This window comes from Malania oleifera, chromosome 4, assembly GCF_029873635.1.
Source record: "Malania oleifera isolate guangnan ecotype guangnan chromosome 4, ASM2987363v1, whole genome shotgun sequence".
Classification (NCBI taxonomy): Eukaryota; Viridiplantae; Streptophyta; class Magnoliopsida; order Santalales; family Ximeniaceae; genus Malania; species Malania oleifera.
The window spans coordinates 33,446,714-33,459,614 of NC_080420.1; positions in this window are offsets into that span (position 1 = coordinate 33,446,714).

The following is a 12,901-nucleotide window of genomic DNA, read 5'->3' on the forward strand; positions in this document are numbered from 1 at the left end:
ACCATCTCAAGGCGATTTTCAAACCCTTCAAGGTTTGGTTGACCGAGATAGGTTCGGTTGACCATCTTCATAGGTTTGGTCGATTGTAGCCAGATGAGCTAACAAATTTGGTCGATCGAGTGTACGGGTTTTCAGGCATGTGGGGATTCGGTCGCCCATAAGTGTCATGTTCATTTTGTGATGGTCGACCGAGCAAAGTAAAAGTTTAGTTCGGTCGACTGAAGCCTTTATATAGCTTTGAGTTTGGTCGACCGAGACCACTTAAAATATACATTTAAGTCTTATTTTAATCCCTGTGCTTCATCAACCCAATGTGACTAAGCATAAGGCATTTTGGGTTATGTGGGTGATGAGTCCTATGGTCATTCTAAGGCTTTTTTAGTGTATACATCCCATCATGCATGAAATGCAAATATTACAGTCCACTATTACAAACCCGAAAACTAAATGCAATTATAATAGGAAACAAATTTCTTCAATCTTCGTGCTCTTTCTCTCTATGGAGTGCGTCAGGTGTATGTGTATTATCCGTCTTGGCCTCTATTCTCCCTGTCCCGTATGTGTGATCTCAATTATGGACCTACGTACATGCTAAATACACACATAAGTTCACTGTGTTTCATTAGCATCAAAACAGAGATTAGACTCAAAAAGTCAACAAAAGTTTTGTTAGTGTACTGTGGATGTGTAGCCTTATAGTCTTCTTTACCCACAGTATGTATTTCCAAATCTTCTCCTTCAGTAGAAACTTCTAGCATACCAAAATTCATAAGATTCTAACTATTAAAACGTCTTGAAACTCTTCACAGAAAAATCTACCCCATTTTGACAACTGCATATCTTCCCTTCAAAACAAACTAATTTATCTTCCGGCATTCTTGCTTGGTATAACTCCATATAGACCTCATCTAGTGGAAACTGAACCTGTTCTACCTTCTCCTTCTTGACTTTGCCACCTTCTCCATCCACGACATTCACCGTACTTCCTCTGTGATTGGGTAGTGGGTTACTGTGTACATTAGGTTCTTTGGTGTTGAACACCAGTCAGCCTGTGTCTCTTAATGCTTGCACCCTATACTTGAAAGACTAGCATATGTTGATCGTGTGTCTGGGAGCAATAGCGTGATACTCACATCGAGCATCTGGGTTGTACCATTTTGGAAAAAGAGGATGCACGGGTACCCCAAGGATAAGGGCGACTAACTGTCTCTCGACCAGCTGTGGGAAAAATTTTGAATAAGTCATCAAAATTAGCTCAATTTTCCTTAACTCTCTTATGAATCTTTTCTTAAGAACTTGTGGGTTCTGCTATCATATGCTGTCATGCACCTGGCTATGCTATGTTGTTGACTGCTGACTCAAATACCGCACCTTTATCTGCCAATCTGATTCTTCCCTCCTGATATAGGCAACTTTGAATCATTTGGGTCTCACCTTTCTCGTTCTTTCCAACCCATTTCTTTACAGTGTTTTTCTCAGTACCTACGCTCCTCATTCTCGCTATTTTAAATGAGCTCTCAATCCTTTCACCTATGGTTACCAGATATGCAAAGCTTTGAGGGGTGCTTTCGATGAGGTGGCCAAAGTATGGATCCCTGAGTGTGTTGACAAGCAAAGAGATGACCGCCCTATCTTCCACTGGAGGGTGCACCTAAGTTGTTGCCTCTCTTCATTGATAGGCGTACTCCTTGAATGTTTCATTTGTTTTCTTCTCCATGTTTTGCAAAGTTAGCCTGTCCGATGCCATCTCAATTACATGTCTATACTGAGTTATGAAAGTTTGGGCCAAGTCTTTCCATGTATGGATCTTGGTCTTGTCCAGTTGGATATACCATCTTATAGCTGCCCCAGTTAAGCTGTCTTGGAAGCAGTGACTCAACATCTTGTCATTTTTAGAATGTGCTGCCATTTTCTGGCAATACATCCTCATATAAGTCAACGAACATCTAGGCCTATTAAATTTTTCAAAAATGGGAACTTTAAACTTCGGCAACAGGATCACATTTGGAACCAAACATAAATCAAAAGCATCCACTAACCCAAGAAAATTTGTTCCTTCCATGGCTCGTAGGCACTCTTTTAGTACTTCGTACTTGCGATCGACTTCTAAGCTAAAAGTCGATTCTCTGGCCACTCCCTTCTCCCCAGAGTCCAGGATTACAATCGGTGGTGTTCCAATAGATGGGAACCCTGAAACTGGCATGGCTGGCACAAATGGCTGGTCACTCAGACCTAGGCTGGTTGCCATGTTAGCTTGTTGAGATGACGTGTGTCTATGAATGGGTACAACCCTAATGGGTATAAGATATCTTGTTCTGCTATAGTCTTGGGAACCTGTGCAACCTTCCCCTCGCTTATAGTGATCATTAGTTCTAGCAATTTGTTAATCTCTTCCTTAATTTCCCTAACATCTTGGCTCACTTCTTCATGGTCCTGCTCTAGGCCCATCATGCGGTTTTCTAGCTGTTCACTCATGATTTTAGTTGTAGGGATGCAAAACTGTCTCGTGTGGCTTAATGTTGACTTCTGGATCCTGCTAGGCGGGTTTATTTCTTTATCTTTGTTTCTTCAAGAAATCATTTTCTTATGAGTATGTGATTATACATGCATGAATATATGAAAAATACATGAATGCGGTGCAACCTAAATGACTACTTTTCCAAAATTTACAAAAGCCCTCATTACTCCAAGGAAAGCAAACACAAGAAATAAGGTCTTTATTAGTTTTCCCAAATAATTTCAGTGCGTGGATTCCCAATATAGAATGTCCAGTACAATTGTGCTTTGATTGTTATGATAAGTGCCTGATAGCCTAATGTTTGAGATTCATCTCCTTAATGCCATGCCTTTTACTTGGTCCCTTCTTACATTCGAGCTTCGAGTTCCCTTAGGGCTTGATACTTTCTCTCATTCTCAAATTTAACAGCCTTTAGAAATTTTTAGTTGAGCTCGACTTCTTTTTGGAGCCCTTTTTCCCTTTTCTATAAAGCCATTATATCTTCCTCGACTTATATGCATTTGTCTCTTTTTTTTGCTTCACGTTATTCTGACATTGGAAAATTATGATGTGTTCCCTTTGCTTCACCAATCTGACACTTAATTCGTCCTCCATGGCTCACTCCTTAACACAATGAAGTTTCTTCTTCCATTCTGCTCTATCGGCTTCTTTATCTTATACTTTCATTTGGGGCTAAGCAGCCATTGGGGATTCTTCTGGAGAAGTAGGAACTTTTTGAGCTCTTAACACTTGGAAATTTCTGATTTGAGGGTTAATCCTGCTAGTGCACCTTCTATAATAGTCCCCCTAGATTCTTGTGATGTGGCTGCCTGAATTTATCACATGGATGATCTTCCATACTGCCACAATCTTCCCAATTCACTTCTAAACTCCCTCATTGTGACAACCTGCTTAAACTCCATAATTTTTTTTTTCATAATATAATAAAAACATAATCCACCTGAACCCATGGGTACCAGGGATATAACAGAAATACAAAACGGAAGCCTACGCAGCAGGAAATACAAAAATCATAATAACTCATAACACCATACACAATACCATTCATCATAATACTAGAGTTACTACATCCATTATATACACATACCAAATAAGAAAGACCTAGGGACATTTCCCACAAAATCTAACTGTCCCCACCAAAACATACCCTTCAGAGAGGGCAGATCAACGGTACTATATCAACGAAGCTTTACCCGCTCTCCTATCAGGGGCTCCTAAAATGTTTATGAAATTTAAGGTGAGACACCTCTCAGTAAGGGAAATAAAATAATACTAGTGTGTGGCAACATGAATATTTCTGTATTCTATATAAAATCATATATAAACATATCAGTATAACCGTTTGTATCATATCTGGGAAACATATATTTTCAAATCATTGCAGAACATACATGATTTTCATAAATATAATTCATCTCGTATAACATAATATGAAAACAATCCTGGTAGGTTAGCTAGTTGTTGTTATGTATTACCCCCACATGACTGGGTTATGTGGTCCGAAGGCGAAACCTGACAATAGTTGGCCGACCATTGCCAAGTCAAGAGTACAGTCTGTAAGTTCGATGGGTCTGCTAGACCTGGTTCGAACACCAGGGGCGCTCACACACTTCTTAAAACCACATCGACCATCCAATCTCACACCACTTTGTACAACGGCGATAACACAAATATCATGATAAATCATGAACACATAGCATCAATACCGTGCAAGGGCTAACCTAAACCAAACCAACCAAGTTATGATAACATACAGCATATACTGAAACTGTGATACATGGATATTTCTTACCATTAATTATCAAATCAATTATATCATTTTTCATATATACATATATCATGAAAATCATCGGCCCGTACGCCGGTATTTCATATTTTACCATAGCTCGGCCCGTACGCCGCCAAATCATATACATAGCTCAGCTCATACGCTGGCAAATCATATTCATAACTCGGCCTGGTACGCCGGCAAACATATCCATAGCTCAGCCCGTACGCTGGCAAATCATATACATAGCTCGGCCCATACGCCAAAAAATCATATACATAGCACACCTGTACACCGGCAAAACATATCTATAGCACGGCCTGTACGCCAGCAAACATATAAAAATCTCGGCTCATACGCTAGTTTTTCATTATAAAAATCCATATCTTTATCACATTTCCAGAAAATAGTATTTCTTTATAATTTCTACTCATGCCACACGAACTAGGTTTTTCGTATATTTAACATACCATCATTTTCAACAATATTCCCTAAATTTAAATCATTTATAAATATATTTATTTTCCTGAAATCAGATGTTGTAATAACATACATACATTTTCATAAAATAACTAGCTTAGTTTATCCCCTTACCTGATTCCTGAAAAGCCCCTAAGATAAACAGTCTCACGCCCGCAGAGTTTCCCGTTCAACACCCTGAAAATGACATTCCCCAGAACTAAACTTCATTATTTCTACACATATTACACTTTCTACAACTGCCAATTAGCCAAATACTGAGTAGAAAGTCTTACCCTGAATCTGGGATGAATTCCGAACTCGACCCACCGACGATCCACTCCAGTAGATATGCAGAGAACTTTCCCAGGAGTGTCGTGATGGCTTTGGATCGTCAATCCGGCGGCAAACAGACCCAAAAATTAAGAGAAAAGGAAGGAGAACCAAAGGGAGGGAGAGAGAGGAATTCTACAGCCAAATTAAGCTGAAAAATCGCGTTTAACCACTATTTATACTGCAGCCTTCATCGACGAGCCACGTCACCTCGTCGACAAGGTCATGAAGACAACTCGTCGATGAAATTCAGAGGCACCCAAAACCTTTATCGATATTTTCTCGTCAACGAAACGTACCCTCGTCGATGAGCCCAATTGTAACTTCGTCGATGAACGCGTGCTGCCTCCTTCTTTTCCTTTCAAATTTCTATTTTCTCCCTTTCTGTTATTATTTAAAATATCATAATTTCTCCTGGGTCACTGCATTCTCCCCTCCTTATAAAATTTTGTCCTCGAAATTTGCTACTCATATGATCCATCATCTCCTTAAGAAAAACAATCTACTTATTTTATTACTTACCCTCACTTATGGCGGAGGAATACCATGGTTACATTCCGAGTCATGGGAGATTACATATACAAAATAAAATTCTCCCAAAACTAAAATGCTACACTAATTAAACCATAACATGTACCTGCAAAAGAAATATTACCTAACTACTTAAGCTTCTTGAAATAGTTGTGGGTACTTCTACTTCATCTACTCCTCACACTCCCAAGAAGCCTCTTCTACCGCATGATTCCTCTATAAAACCTTTACCAGAGGAATCTCTTTGTTACTGTAACTCCTGTACTTTCCTATCCAGAATCTGTACTGGTACCTCCTCATATACCAGTGAATCACTGAGCTCTTCTACCACATGTATCGTCCTCTCAGTCTTCCCATCTAACTGAGGATGGAATGTCGTGCTAAACAATAACTGATACCCTAGTGCTTCTTGCAAACTCTTCCAAAAACGTGACGCAAAACGCTAGTCTCGATCTGACACAATCAATATTGGCACCCCATGAGAACGAACTATCTCCTGAATGTAAATCTCTGCCAATCGATTAAGGGAGCAACTAATCTTGATAGGTAAGAAATGGGCAATCTTAGTCAAATGGTCAACAATCACCCAAACGGCATTATGGTCGTGCAATGCCATCGATAGTCCTGACACAAAGTCCATAGATATATGATCCCACTTCCACTCTGGGATAAATAGTGGCTGCAACTGACCTGCCGGCCTCTAGTGCTCAGCTTTTATCTGCTGGCACGTCAAACACTTGGTCATATACTCAGCAATTTCTCTCTTCATACCACTCCACCAGTACAACTCTTGCAGATCCCTATACATCTTCATGTTGTCGGGATGAACTGTATACAAAGATTTGTGAGCCTCCTCTAAAATAGTCTTTCTGATCTCAATATCGGTAAGAACGCATAATCTAGAAATGAACTGCAAATCCCCGTCATCTGCAATACTGAATTTCTCCCCCTAATCACTCTGCACTCTGTCCATCACCTTTGCTAATTCTGGCTCTTGTTTTTAAGCAGCTTTAATTCTTTCCTGCAGGATAGGTTGTACTACTAAACTGGAAATATGAGCTTGAGAACCACTTTCAACTAATTCAATGCCGAGTCTCTCTAGATCCATCATGATCGGATATTGGATTTCCATAGTCACCAATGCTGATTCTCGCGATTTCTTACTCAACGCATCAGCTATCACGTTATCTTTCCTTGGGTGATAACTGATGGTACAATAGAAATCTTTAATTAGCTCCAACCACCTTCTCTGCCTCATATTCAGTTCCTTCTGCGTGAAAAACTACTTCAAACTCTTGTGGTCGGAAAGATCTCACACTGCTCGCCATACAGTTAATGCCTCCAAATCTTCAATGCGTGTATTACTGCAGCCAATTCAAGATCATGAGTAGGGTAGTTCTTTTCATATTCTTTCAACTGCGTAGAAGCATACGCCACCACCCTGTCATGCTACATCAATACACAGCCAAGTCCCTTCAAGGACGTATCACTATAGATAGTATAACCCTCACCCCCTGACGGGATGACCAGCACCGGCACTGTAACTAGCCTTTGCTTCAACTCTTGAAAACTATGCTCGCAGCTGTCGTACCACTCAAATATGACATTCTTCCCTAGTCAATCATGTAAGAGGCCCTGATAACACTGAGAATCCCTCTACAAAGCGACGGTAATACCCAGCTAGTCCCAAGAAACTCATGATCTCCTGAACGTTCCTCAGTCTAGCCCAATTCACTACTACCTTGATCTTACTAGGACCTACGAAAATACCATCTCCAAATAAAACATGCCCCAAGATCACGACTTTCTCAAGCTAGAATTCACATTTATTGAACTTGGCGTACAATTTATTTTCCCAAAGCGTCTGCAGAACCTGCCTTAAGTGTGTCTCATGCTCCTCATGGCTCCTCGAATAGACCAGTACATCATCAATAAAAACTATAACGAACTGATCTAGGTATTGGTGGAAGACTTTGTTCATCAAGTCCATAAATACCACAGGAGCATTCATCAAACCAAACGGCATAACAAGAAACTCGTAATGCTTGTACCTGGTCCTGAAGGCCGCCTTCGAGACGTCTTCTGCTTTCACTTTCACTTGATGATAGTCAGATCTTAGGTCAATCTTTGAATACACCCGTGTACCCTGGAGCTGATCAAACAAGTCATCTATACGAGGTAAAGGATATTTATTCTTGATCATCACTTTATTAATCTCCCTATAATCTATGCACATCCTCATTGACTCGTATTTCTTCTTTACAAACAAAACTGGAGCTCCCCAAGGAGATACACTGTGTCGTATAAAGCCCTTATCAAGCAAATCTTGCAATTGATTCTTCAATTCTGCTAACTCCGCTAGCGTCATCCGATAAGGTATTTTAGAAATCGGCGTTGTACCTAGAAGTAGATCAATAGGGAAATCTACCTCACGATCGGGTGGCAAGCTTAGTAACTCATCTGGGAAAACATCTGTAAATTTTTTCACTACAGGCGTACTAGCAAGTTTCAATTCATTCTCTGACATCTCCTTCACAACTGCCACAAACCCCTGACAACCACTCAGCATTAGTATTTTGGCCTGAATAGCTGAAACTAACTACGGAGGGGATTGCACTCGCGACCCTACAAACCTAAATTATGCTCATCCCATAGGTCTAAATATCACTTCTTGTGAATGGCACTCTATGCTGGCAAAATTAGCTGCTAGCCAATCCATACCAAATATTACATCGAATCTATGCATATCTAGCACTATTAAATCGGCAGACGAGATTTCCCCTTGAATATCAACTGAGCAATCCCGGAGTACCCTACTACACCTCACTACCGACCCATTCAGTGTAGATACCAACAGTTTAGTATTCAACAACTGTGTTTCTGCCCGACATAGTCTAACGCACCCCGAAGACACAAACGAGTGTGTGGCTTTTGAATCAAATAATGCAATAACTTTAAAAGAAAGCATAATAACCATACATGTCACCACGTCACCTACCGTCTCAGCCTCACTCGGCGTTAGAGTAAACATCCTGGTTGGAGCCATATTCCTCTGCTGGCCCCCACGTGACGCCTGATAACCTCCTTGATATGCTTTGGGAGCTAAATTTGCATCTGGTGGTGTAGGGTAGTCTCGCACCATATGACCCTACCTACCGCAGCAGTAGCAGACAACTCCACTTGCACGAAACTCTCCCCAGTGTCTCCTCCCACAAGTCTGGTAGATAGGGGGACCCTGCACTGCCTAAACCTCACGTCCTCCAGTTTCTTGTCTCATCCTCTACCATGATTTCCTCTCCTCCACTGACCCGATTTATAACCCTACTGATAACCTGTAGATGTAGATCTCTTCCTCTGCCCCTGCTCCTCTGCATCCAGCCGCTCACCAACCTCTACCAAAGCTGCTCTATCGATTAGCTCAGCAAAATCCTGGATTCGTAACACCACCACTTGCTTGAATATACTCTACCTCAAGCCTCTCTAAAACCGCCTCACTTTCTTCACCTCATCAGGGACAATGTACGTGGTGAAACGAGAAAGCTCGATGAAACACGCTGCATACTGCTGGACAGATAGTTGTTCCTATTTCAAACTCAGGAACTCTTCCACCTTAGCCTCCCTAACAGTAACTGGAAAATATCCATCGAAGAACAACTCCTTAAACTGGTCCCATGTCATGGCTATAGAGTCACCCTCTGCTGCTCCAGGAGTTTCATCGTAATCCACCACCTCTCAGCCTCTCATGTCAATTTATAGGTGGCGAAGAGAACCCTATGTTCTTCGGTACACTGCAATATGACCAAGACTTTCTCGGCCTCCTGCATCCAATCCTCAGCGGCTACAGGATCGACTCCTCCTGAAAATTTCAGAGGATTCATCTTCGCAAACTTCTCGATAGTGTACCCATGGCCTTCCGGCGGACCACCCTATTCTCTAAAGCTCCTAGCGATCTCAGCCATAACTTGCTGAGCCACGTTACATAATACTGCATCAGAGCCGGTCCCAACTGCACCTGATGGCCCTACTCAATCACTGCCACTAGCATGGGCACTACTTCCTCCTGAATCCATCCTGAAAACAACAAACACAACTTAGAAATTCTATCCTCATAATTTACCCATCTAACCTAACCTCTTATTCTAACATTCCAAACTTATCTCTAACCTTAGTCCTACATTCCAAGAACACAACCCGACAATAGCTTACTATAATTTTCTTGAAATTGTCACTGCAGGAAAAACATAGAAACTACCACGGAAGTTCTGCCTCTAGATTGTAGAACAACCTTAAATCATTATCCTATACTATGGTATCGTTTCCGCTGAATTCTAAAGTCTACAGAACCTAGCAACCTAAGCTCCAATACCAAACTGTGACGACCTACTTAAATTCCATAATTTTTTTTTTCATAATTTAATAAAAACATAATCCACCTGAACCAGTGGGTACCAGGGATATGACAGAAATAAAAAATAGAAGCCTACGCAGCAGGAAATACAAAAATCATAATACCTCATAACACCATACACAATACCATTCATCATAATACTAGAGTTACTACATCCATTATATACACATCCCAAATAAGAAAGACCTAGGGACATTTCCCACAAAATCCAACTGTTCCCACCAAAACTTAGCCTTCAGAGAAGGCAGATCAACGGTACTATATCAACGGAGCTTTATCCGCTCTCCTATCAGGGGCTCCTGAAATTTTTATGAAATTAAGGGTGAGACACCTCTCCGTAAGGGAAATAAACTAATACTAGTGTGTGACAATATGAATATTTATGTGTTCTATATAAAATCATACATAAACATATCAGTATAACTGTCTATATCACATCTAGGAAACATATATTTTCAAATCATTGCTGAACATACATGATTTTCATAAATATAATTCATCTCGTATAACATAATATGAAAACAATCTTGGTAGGTTAGCTGATTGTTGTCATGTATTACCCCCATTTGACTGGGTTGTGTGGCTCGAAGGCGGGATCTGACAATGGTTGGCCAACCACTACCAAGTCAAGAGTACAGGCTATAAGTCCGATGGGTCTGCCAGACCTGGTTCGTACACCAGGGGCACTCACACACTTCTTAAAATCACATCGACCATCCAATGTCACACCACTCCGTACAACAGCGTTAACATAAATATCATGATAAATCATGAACACATAGCATCGGTACCGTACAAGTGTTAGTTTAAACCAAACCAACCAAGTTCTGATAACATATAGCATATACTAAAACTGTGATACATGGATAATTCTTACCATTAATTATCAAATTAATCATATCATTTTGCATATATACGTATATCATGAAAATCATCAGCTCGTGCACCGATATTTCATATTTTACCATAGCTTGGCCCGTACGCCGACAAATCATATTCACAGCTCAGGCCGTACGCTGGCAAATCATATTCATAACTCGGCCCGTACGCCGGCAAACATATCCATAGCTCAGCCCGTACGCTGGTAAATCATATACATAGCTCAGCCCGTACACCAGAAAATCATATACATAGCACAGCCTATACGCCGGCAAAACATATCCATAGCACGGCCCATACGCTGGCAAACATACAAAAATCTCGCCCCGTATGCCGATTTTTCATTATAAAAATCCATATCTTTATCACATTCCTAGAAAATAGTATTTCTTTATAATTTCTACTCATGCCACACGAACTAGGTTTTTTGTATATTTAACATACCGTCATTTTCAGTAGTATTTTCCAAATATAAATCTCATATAAATATATTTATTTTCCTAAAATTAGATGTTGTAATAACATACATACATTTTCATAAAATAACTAGCTTAGTTTATCCCCTTACCTGATTCCTAAAAAGCCCCTAAAATAAACAGTCTCACACTCGCAGGGTTTCCCGTTCAACACCCTGAAAATGACATTTCCCAGAACTAAACTTCAGTATTTCTACGCATACTACGCTTTCTACAACTGTCAATTAGCCAAATACTGAGTAGAAAGTCTTACCCTAAATCTGGAAAAAATTTCGAACTCGACCCACCTATGATCCATTCCAGCAGATATGTGGAGAACTTTCCTAGGAGTGTCATGGTGGCTTCGTATCGTCAATTCAGTGGAAAACGGGCCCAAAAATTGAGAGAAAAGGAAGAAGAACCAAAAGGAGGGAGAGAGAGGAATTCTGCGGCCAAATTAAGATGAAAAATCGCGTTTAACCACTATTTATACAGTTGCCTTCGTCGACGAGCCACGTCACCTCGTCGACGAGGTCATGAAGACAACTCGTAGACGAGCTCTCTCCTCGTCGACAAAATTCAGAGGCACCCAAAACCTCTCTCGGTATTTTCTCGTCAACGAAACGTACCCTCATCGACGAGGCCAAGCGTTCATCAACGAGGCCTGCTGCCTCCTTCTTTTCCTTTCAAATTTCTATTTTCTCCCTCTCTATTATTATTTAAAATGCCATAATTTCTCCTGGTTCAGTACACTCATGCTCATATGTGAACTTTGAATCACTAAGTTCATGCGCCATAGGTATGCATTGACAAGACCACACCTGTCTTCTGAACATAAGAGAAGCGTAGGCTATTCTACCCCATGGGCCTACTAATGGGACCCATGAAAGTTATCTACACTTGTATATCATGTTGTCGTGTCCCATCTATGGAGCTTGCCACACAACCCCCTTCGTTACCTAGTTTCGCATTCTTTCATCCCATTCATGCTTGTTCGGATGCTCTTCCCATTTGGCTTTTTCAAAATCAGCAAGAGGAATTCGAAGACCTTAGAATACGGGATGAAAATAACCTTTTTTGCATGGCGTATGACTCATGAACCAAACATAGAGCATTAGGAGACAACATCTCAATCGGCCTTTTCCTTTGACTCTGCAATAATTGAGAGACCGGAACATTTCTACTAGGATGCTAGGTATCGAGTTAATACTACTCTAAATTTGAGACATAAAGGAGGTTGTTTCTTAGTCAATAACCCCCAATTCCTTAGGAAAAATTACCAACCCATAGATGCCAAGGGCTAGTACACTCACGTGGGTTTCCTCTTTCTCTTCCCCTTCCATCAAAGTCTTCAAGTTTTCCCAAGTGATCTTTTTAGCCTCTTTTTCGATTTTTTGGTTTATTTTCTAAGCTTTGATCCCGATTACCCTACCTAATTCCCTCTTGAAAGTCACTGTAGGGTTGTATCTATACATCTCATAAGGTGAACAAGTCTTCATCAGGCTCCTCGATAGTGGGAGACATGTCTACCCCTTCAAAAGTAAAGTAGT